We start from the raw sequence: 10,427 nt of genomic DNA, 5'->3' as shown, positions 1-10,427 counted from the left end.
CACGAGAGAGCTTTCAGGACCTCCACTACTTACCCCTTCCCATGTCTGATTTTTCATTTGTGCAAGGACTCTGGAGTGCCGATCTGGCATTGTGACAAGTTAGTCCACCCTACAGGGGCATTGGACATCGGCCTTATTCGAGATGAGGCAAATGTGGCAGCACCTCGCAGAGAGCCCCAGATTGAGGTACCCCCCTTGGGCTCCGATCTTGCAGACACTGTGGGGTAGGCACAGGGCGGTGACCCCATTATCCCAGACCACACCGACACTGTCCCAGGCTCCTCTTCTCAGGCAGCTAGTGTTGCTCCTAGTTCTTCTCGGTCCACACCACAGTTAGGAGCGACGGTTGTCCCGATGGCCAGAGTACAAAGTTAGAGGCGCAGATGGCCACACTGTTGCATCACATCCAGTCGTGGATGCAAAAGTTGATTGCCGAGTCCGAGGCTAGAATGGAGCGCATGATGGAGGGGATGATGGACCGTAAGGTCCTGACTGTTAATAAGCGGCTTGACGCCTTTGAGTTGCGAGTCCTCGAGCGATCAGCTCCGGCCACAGACTTATCTGCTTTGCATAGCCAGCCTCCGAACTAATGTTGATGCCATTCTTGCTGCACATTCAGTTGAGACTCAGGCTGCCCCTACTGCGCTGGACTGATGATACAGTGCTAGATGCTCTATTCAGTGGCATCGCCGAGGAGGGCCTGCACCGACACATGCCAAGGGCAAGCGGCACTGCTCTCATCGCACGGAGGAAGAGAAAGCTCAGAAAAGACAACGTCGACAGGAGAAGGAGGCTAGGAGGGCTTCGATTGCAGATGAAGAGTTGCGCCTGCAGAGGGTGCGTGAGAGAGCTGCAGGGGCATCGAGCTCTGCCCCAGTTGCAGAGGTTCAGCCTATTTTGAGGGGTGTTGTGAGCACCTCTGATGGTGCGGAGCGGTTGATAGAGAGCACTACTGAGGGTGCTAGGATTGCTGAGGTGGGCACTACTGAGGGTGCCCCCACTGATGTTCCAGAGGGCTCCTGGAAACCGGACCCCCCTGCCTGTTGATGATTCACCGGCGCTTTGCGCCACAGGTTTGCTTTACCCAAATCCATTCTCTTTAACTGTTTATGTATGCATTGTGGACAATTACATCTATTTTGTTGGGGGTGGGGTAAATGGATGTGAGTGATAGGGTGAAGTCTGAGTAACCCAACTTATGAATCCTCTCTTGGGGTTTTCTTACCTGTGTTCTTTTCCCCCAAGAGACTGTTTAATTTTTGTTGAACCGGCCTGTCTTAGGATTGTATGTGTAGAAGCATGATACTGAATGAAGCATGATGGCTTATAAAAAAAATGATACCCGTCAGATTCTGGGTTGTATGCTAGAAGTAGGCTACAATTAGTTGATTGTGTTGGTTCTGAGTATGACATAGTAACAATCGCCTTGATGACATGACTAGACCTGAAACTTGAACTGGGTAATCTGATAATTTGATAATGAAACTATGTGCCAAGAGTGGGTGAGAATCATTGACTGTTCAAACAGTTTTGTGCAAAACTAGAACTTGCTCGGTTAGTCCTGCTAAGACAATTCAATCTAGAGGATAGGAAGTGATCATAGGCCATTGTTCTGAAAAATCCACAAATTGCCTAGAAGGATTCAACCAAATGAAATAACTGTCGCCTTTGATCCAACTTTGAGTCTAAAATTAAACCATTTCTTTCTAAAACCCCGAACTCACTTTCCCATAATCTACTATGTTGGCCCCGGTCCCTCCTTGGACATGTGCACTTTGACTTAGGCCAAAAGCCTAAGTTGAGGGTGGCTAATGTAAAAAGTAACTTCAATCTTGGCCCTGATCTGACATCGGGTATTGTGCACCTCAACTAACAAAAAATCCATAAGTTGAGGGTGGCTATGAAAGAGGAAACTGAAAGAAAAATGGGTATGAAAAGAGTGGAAAAAATTCAAAAAAAAAAAAAAAAAAAAAAAAGGAAAGAAGAAGGGGAAAACGTGAGGAAAGGATGTGACTTGTTTAAAGCGAAAGGAACAATAAAATAAAAGGAAAATGAGCTACAAAGTCTAAAGTCACATCCGTGGTTGAAGAAAATCAAGGGAAAGAAGGTAAAGCAATAATATGACAAAAATAGGGCAAAAAGAGGTTAAAAGCCTAATGTAATGACAAGGAGGGCAGAAAGTCACTAATCAGTACCCAAATGTACCACATCTGACCCTGAGCCTACGTTACAAGCCAATGAAGTCCTATAGTGATCCTAGAGTCTAGTTTGGAGAGTCTAAGCAGTGAAAATAAGGGCAAGCTTATGGCAGTAAGCACTAACTGTATTTGAAATTACTTCTGAGCGTGAGTGTTGAATAAATCCTTGTACCATGAATGAAATTAAATTTTTGCAAAAAGAGAATTTCGTTTGAAGTAAGGGCACTAGTTACATCTTTGGAAAGTTGGTACCTGGGTGACAGTGAGAAGGTGTCTGTTGTGTGTCAGTTGGTTGGTCTGTGTCATGATGTGATCCACATGAGTTGGCTTGTCGAGTCTAAGAGAACGAATGTGCACCCGAACAATGAGGAGGTAGAGAGCCATGTGATTGCTTGAGTTTAGAAATGATTGCTTCTATACAAGTGTCGTTTAGAGTTATAGTGCGTCGCTTGAGGACAAACAACGAATTTAAGTTGAGGGTGTTGATATACCGTGAGTTTACGGTATTTCTAATACATTTCACTTACAAGTTGTGGGTGTCTAGGGCCTTTTTATATGGTTTTTTATGGTTTTTATCATGTTTTGTAGGAAAGGTGTTCAGGCGCGGAAGTTTAGAGACAGCTGAAGGAAATGCAGAAAAAGGGCATCTACGGAGGTGATCTACGGACCGTAGATTAGCAGGCATGGTATTGAGGACAAATCAGGGAAGTCTGACTAAGTGTGGAACCACAGTGCTCATTGATGGTCCGTAGATTGATCTACGGACCGTACTGTTGATCCGTAGAGTGAGACTGCGAGGGTTCCAGTACCTGATTTTCGAAGATTCTAAGTATGGAGCTACGGAAGGGATTGACGGACCGTAGGTCGATCTACGGTCCATACTGCTTGTCCGTCGTTTGCTTCAGAGAAGTTGATTTTTGGAAGCTGAAATATTTTCTAAGTCCCGAGTGACGGAAGGGACTTACGGACCGTAGATCCATCGACGGTCCGTAAGTCGGTCTCGTGGATTGAAGACGCGTACCTGAACAAAACTTTCCTTAATTTGTTTCCTTTTTTATTTAGGATTTGTTTTCTATAAATAGGATATGTAAACCTCGTTTTTGGGGGTTAGAGACTATTATTCTATTTTTGCTTCGTAACTTTGGAGATTAATTTGCAACTGTAGCAATTATTGATTTCCCAAGTTCGTTTTGAAGATTTTGGCTTTGCAATTCAAGTAAAATTTCTGGGTTTATTATTCTCTCTACGTAAGTTCATGATTTCTTCATCTAAAATTATGAATTGTGTTCTTGCCAATATGAGTAACTAAATCCACAACTAGGGTTGTGGGAACCATGATCGATTAACAAAGTATGAATAGTAAATAAAAGCAATTCTTGACTAGTATTTTGCATGCATTGATAATTCTTTCGTTTAGAAGTCTTTTTAACGGTGGCCAATGTTAGAACTCGCCTTGTTACTACTTGCCGGACCAAGGAGGTAATTAACAAGAAAAGAATTATCAACATAGATTTAATGTGATACTATCTAATAGGCTAGTGTCGATTGGTGTGAAGTAATAACTAAGCCAAACATCGATTATGATGTCTAATATGAGGTAAAGGTAAGGGTTAGTAAATTATACACACGTAGTCGGACCAAGGTGCGGGGTGAAATTCTCTAGATGCCGGACCAAGGATTTAGAGATACCTAACTTATCACTTTGCATGTAATACACTAGAAAAAGATTGCTATTACTAGGATTACCGCATTATGAGATTGTGGGGAACACATATACCCTAGTTATTTCTCTTATCTTGATAGCAATCAAAGTTGAGTTTGATTATTGATTACTTATTAAGTCCTTACAATTTGTTTCATAAAAGCACAACCCCCCTTTTATTACTTGTTTCTGGAAATAAGTTGACTAATTGAATATAATTGTTAGTTAAAGTAAAGTCTAAACCATTTTCCTCGTGGGATCGATCCCAATCTACAAGTTGGGTTCTTTACTTGATAACGATCGCTTATGCTTCTGTAAGGAGGTGTAATTTGAGAGTATCAAAACCTTAACCCAGTTTTTGTATAACTTTAAAAAGGGATCAGGTAAAATCTTTACCGTCGGTCCGTGGTATGACCACCAGTTCAAGAACCAATTAGGAATTGGGTCAACAAATATCTTTGCACATACCTTGATAAACCAAGTATGTTTATGCCTTTCGTTGTTATAATAAAGGACTCTGCTGAAAGCGTTAATATAATCCCAATAAGTGAAATTGGTAGGGATTTTATTGAGGCTGATCTGCCTTTCTTTCATTGAGGATATACCCCAATCTTCAATTGATATAATATATCATTTTGGAGAAGTTATAAACATTCTCGCTGGTGTTATAACCCGATAAGTGCTGAAATTCAACACTACCTGTATTCGTTAAAATGGTCTTGTAATACAAGCGGGTTTTGTATGACTCTCCTGGGAAGTATAATCCGTTAAGTAAATATCGCTGGAATATCTTCCAGGGTTCTTCTTTTCTCTGTATCTCAGAGTTTTCAATAAGAAATATCATTTCTTTTTTTACTACCTTTCATAGGATCTAATATCATCAACCTCTTCTTTCGCCACCGATGCAAAAGTATCACTTTACTTTTGAGATAAATATGCTCTCAATTGGGCATATAATGGATTATTTTCTGGAATATCATCCAGATGTATCGAAGAAGTAGCTTCTTTTGAAGAGCTTGTTAGTTTTACCAAGATCATTCCTCCCCTTTGTATAATTGGAGAGCTGGATGAGGATCCGTATAACGATCCTGATGTTTTTGAAGAGGATGATCTTCCCCTTCCGCGAGTATAACTGCCCCTTCCTCTTGCCTTGGTTACCCAAGGAGGATCCATTCTGCAAACATAATATTTAGTTTTAATCATCTAAAAGGTCATAAACTTCAAAACAATAAAATTTTTCATATAACTCTTGTTCAATCATGTAATTAGTGACAATATCCATCACTATTCCGTCTATAATTCTCCATAAAATACGTTCCTGTAAATTCTATTAAGAGGAACTGCCTTCAAAATTGTAACCAAATTAATATCAGTAAAGAAGTCAAGAAAACCTATTTTTTTAAGAAGAAAGATATTCTCTAGATAAGAAGTCTGGGAGGGAATTATCACTTCCCTTTTTATACTGAATTTCAAAATCAAAAAGGGCTAATTGTGCCTGCCACCTAGCAAATATTAATTTGGATGCATCATGTTTAAAATCTTTATCAAACATATATTTGACTGATTGAGCATCTGTTTTTATCACAAATTTCTTATTGTAAAGATCATCCTGAAATTTTAAAGCACATTTAACGATAGTTAACATTTCATGAGCTACCGTTGCATATTTTTTCTGAGCATCGCTCCATTTTCCTGAATGAAACCGAATAAGGTATTCATTTTTATCATGCGAGTTAATATATTTTAATATTCCACCATAACCTATATTGGACGCATCTGTCTCAACGATCTTTGGCCAAGTAGTATTAGCAAGGGTTAAACATGACTAAAATTTAACTCTTTCTTTAATAGTCTTTACAAGATCTGTGAGACTAGTAGTCCAAGGCTTCTTATGATCTTTTTTTTAGCCTGTCGTATAACAGAGCTAAATCTCGAGAAAATTTTTTGTAGAAGGGGGAAATGTAATTTAAACTTCCCAGAAACCGCTACAATTGCGTCCTATCTGTAATACTATCAGGGAATTTTGATGCGAATTCAATAGATCGCTGAATATGAGTCATTTTTCCTTGACAAATCAAATGACCCAAAAATCTAATTTCTGTTTGAAAAAGACTCATTTTAGGTTTAGATATGACCAAACCATTTTGAATAACTATTTTCTTAAAAATGTCTAGATGCTTAATATGCATTTCAAGAGACTTTGAGTATACCAAAATATCATCAATACAAACTATGATGAAATCCAAATAAGGATTAAAAATATCATTCATAATCTTTTGAAATTCCGAGGGAGCATTTTTTAATCCAAAGGGCATTACATTCCATTCGTATTATCCAAACGGAACATTAAATGCCGTTCTATAAGAATGGTCTTTAAATATTTGGATTTGCCAATATCCAGATTTTAAATCAAATTTTGAAAAGATATTAGCATCATATTCTTGATAATAAATCCCTTTTGTTTGGAATAGGATACCTAATCCATTTTAAAAATTTATTTAAAGGTTTATAATTAATTACTAACCCGGGAATACCTCGTTCTTTTTCTGCTGCGTTATTAACATAAAATGCAGTACAAGACCAGGGTGACTTGGAAGGTTTTATTAAACCCTTTTGCAATAAATTATCAATTTCCTTTTTGCAGAATTCGACCAATTCGGTATTCATCTGACAAGGACGTGATTTGGTAGGGATATTTTCTTCAGAGAAATCATCCTCATATGAAAGAGTTACAATATGCTTTTTCCGATTTCAAAAAGCACTAGGATGATCAGCACAAATATCAATGGCCATTTTTTCAGAAATGAGTTTAATCTTTTCCTGTACTTTAGCAGATTTTAAAGTATCGAATATATTCATACTAAATATCTCAAGTTGTAAATAATCAACATGCTTTTGTTTCATTTCAATTAGAACATTAATATCTCTAGAAATAGGCTCGGTGATAAAAGTATAACTAATATCTTGATTTTTATAAGTAGCAGAAAATCCTTTAGTATTTATATTAGTAAAAGGATAAATTGCATTTATAAAAGGAGTTCCTAGAATAATAGGAGGGTATAACTGATTTTTTTACTAAGAAAAAGAAGTGATGAATACAAACTTTATTCTGGCAAATCCGAGTATTAGATAATTTATACTTTATATCTAAAGCATGACCAGATGCAGATTTAACCATATGAGTTGTTTTTTCAAAATATTTAGTAGGTACTAGACCTTCTTGAATGCAACTCACATCAGCGCCACTATCAATAATAGCAATGTTAGTTATAGAAAAAGTATTATCAATTAATATAGTACATTTAACATACCATTTATGAGCTGTAACAATTTGCATCATTCCTAAAAACATATTTTGTTTCGGATCAATATTCAAAGTGTTGGCAAGAGTATTTTCTTCAGCAGTAGATTCATCAGCCTTATATTTTCCTTTGCTATTAGCAGACTCAATCTGAGTAAGACGGTGATCACAAATAATATGATTTTGTTTAAGAAATTTAATTTCTTCCTTCAAATGTTCAATTTCTCCTTTTAAATCATCAAAAGAGGTATCACGAATAATCATGGTTTGTTTAGAAGAGAGTCTATTATGAACTTCAGACAAGGAGTAAGGAGCAGAATAATTAAACTCATCTTTAACCTTTTTATCGTTAGGAATACTAGTTGAAGAGCTAGTTTTACTAGCAGCCAATTGAATGATCTTTTCACGAAGAGTATTATCGGTAACTTCTTTTAGAAGTTCTATCACATTATCAGCAGTGATAGTGAACATATTCATATCTTCAAACTGAGATTGCAGCTTGTAAAATTCATCATGTTTGCAGTGACAAATATCACCATGACAATTGCAAGCATCATTCGAATCTTGATGAACCTTAGAAGGCTCAGGTTGCTCATCCTTTGTTGCATAACTTGCTTCAGAATCATCATAATCTGATTCGGAACCAGAAGTATATATAAAACTATAAATCTTCTTTTGAATATCATCATCAAGTTCTAGAGTCTTTCGCTTTTCCAGCTTACAATTTGGAGCTATATGCCCAAATTTTCCACATATATAACACTTAGGGGTCGTTTGGTGTGAGGGATAATACCAAATAATCCCGGGATTAAATTATAGTACCGCTTATTTTGTTGTTTGGTTGGCAAGTTCGGGATAACTTATCCCGGGATTAATAATTAGTACCGGGATAAGTTATCCCTCTCCTTGGGTGGTATAGTAATCCCGGGATAACTTATCCCGGAATTAAATAGGTAAATGACAAAAATGTCTCTTTCAACCCTTTTGTTATATCACTTTTTACATTAATGAAGGGCATTTTTGTAAACAAATAAATTGTTCTTAAAATTTATTATTTTGAATACAACAAACCAAACACTCAATAAAAAATAATCCCAACACAACTTATCCCATCATAACTAATCCCAACATAATTTATCCCAACATAACTTATCCCATCATAACTCATTTTCAAACCAAACGACCCCTTAATCTTATCAAGATTTCGCCTTGACCTATTCCTGGTAAATCTATGAGATTTACGATGAGTCCTATGCTCATCTCTTTCTTCTCTAGTCCTTCTTCTAGATCTTCTTTTCTTATGATGAGATCTATGAGATTCTGATTTAGAAGTTTCTCGGTTGGTGCTTTTTGAAGCATCCGGTAAACCGAATTGAGTACAAAAATCTCCTAATTGAGACTTTTCTCTAATCTTATCTATCTTAAGCTGTCTTGAGAGTTTTAACTCATTGCACAAATTTATGCATTCTTGCGTACAAACCTCAATAAGCTTTCCATAAGTAAAATCACTATAGGGAATAATTCCTTGAGGATTTCTAAGAGTCTTGTTTACTCTTTCTGCAAATAAAGAAGGTAAGCCATCAATAAATTTGGCTTTCCAGAATTCTAAACCATTTTCGGGAAGTTCCATGATCCGACTTAAATAAGTGTCTTTATACCATCTAAACTCACCTAAATGTCTACATCTAAGACCATTTAGAAGAGATCTAATGGTTTCATATTGATTGGTAAATCTACCACTAAAATGTTCAAGAATAGTCAAAATAAGTGTATACACAGTGTCTTCTCTATTTTGAACAAGGGCAAAGCCTAAATTATCAACTCCTTCATTTACTGCCTTAGCATTAATTACCGCTGCTCTCGCATCAGAGGGCATATAATTATCCCACCATCCTCTTAGTTGACCGGTAAATCTTTCAATAATCATCTTGCAAATGGTCTTGTCAGTGTTACTAGCACTTTTGCAGATAGTAGCATACATAAGCATCCTATGAACCATAATCGTCAATGGCCTATCAGTTAACCCATCGAGATTTCATTCATAAATCTCACTTCCACTATAAGAAGTGTTAGTTTGATTCCAATCTCTTTCCTCTATTAAAACATCTTGAGGAGTAGGCTTGGGATAGTAATATGTTTGCATGCTAGGTTTTCTAGCATAAGCAGTATTACCACTATTATTCTTTGGATACCCATGAAGTTTATTAACTTTCATTTCCATTTGAGTTTTGAAATCAAAAGTGGCTTCCATCTCATCTGCAAAATCTTCAGCGAGACTTATCAGTTTCGCACTTGCACCAAATTGAGAAAACTTTTTATCAAGAAGATTTTCAAGGTCGTGCAAAGGTCTAAGAATAAAATCCTGAATCTCAGGAGGCCTTTGAATATGAACATCAGGCTGTTTTGACGAAGAAGCCTGTTCCGAAACTTGTTTCACAGATTTTAGCTTACTATCAATTTGAACAATCAGATTAGACAGGCTATCTAATTTTTTGTCTAGAGAACAAATATGTTCACCAATAACTTTGACATATAGACCCAAATAATTATTTTGAGAAATAAGACGATTAATTTCATTTATACTTACTGCGGCGACATCATTATCAATAAATTTATGAAAAGTCGTAAAAGTAATACCAGTATTATTTGGTAAAATAAACGGAGCTTGAGGAGGATAAATGGATTGAATAATATTACCTGATTCATCTTTCTAAGATCGTTCAAGAACGTTGATGAATAAAGGCAAATAAGTGGTTATAAACCAAGGCACAAAAAACATAATATGATTATGTAATGCACATGTTTCATAAAACTCTTGAGAAATATTATTTAAATCTTCTTTACTATAAGTGTCAAAAAACCAAGTTTTAAACCGGTTCCATTTTTCATTTAAAAATTTGTTTTGAATATATTATCTTGCCAGCGAACCTGGACTAAAATCAATTTGATGTTCACTCATCATTAAGTATCATTAAGATTAAAATTCATCTTGGATACATAAGGAATATCCTTATCAGAAATATCAGATGCTTTATCATTCGTTTGAACAATGTTTAACCGAGGATCAATTTTAATTTTTTGTTTTTCTGCAGATATAACTGTTGATAAAGTATGTAATGAAGCAGCGCGATTTCTAGCTGGACCATAACAAGGTTCTATCGGAGAAATATGTTGAATAGTCAGTCTTCTATCAAAAGCAAAAGAATATCTACTATAAGAAACACTT

The sequence above is a fragment of the Solanum verrucosum genome, unplaced genomic scaffold, assembly GCF_900185275.1.
Source record: "Solanum verrucosum unplaced genomic scaffold, falcon-dt-bn FXZP01000242.1, whole genome shotgun sequence".
Taxonomy (NCBI): Eukaryota; Viridiplantae; Streptophyta; class Magnoliopsida; order Solanales; family Solanaceae; genus Solanum; species Solanum verrucosum.
The sequence above is the reverse complement of the archived record's forward strand: the minus strand, read 5'-3'. Positions refer to the sequence as shown.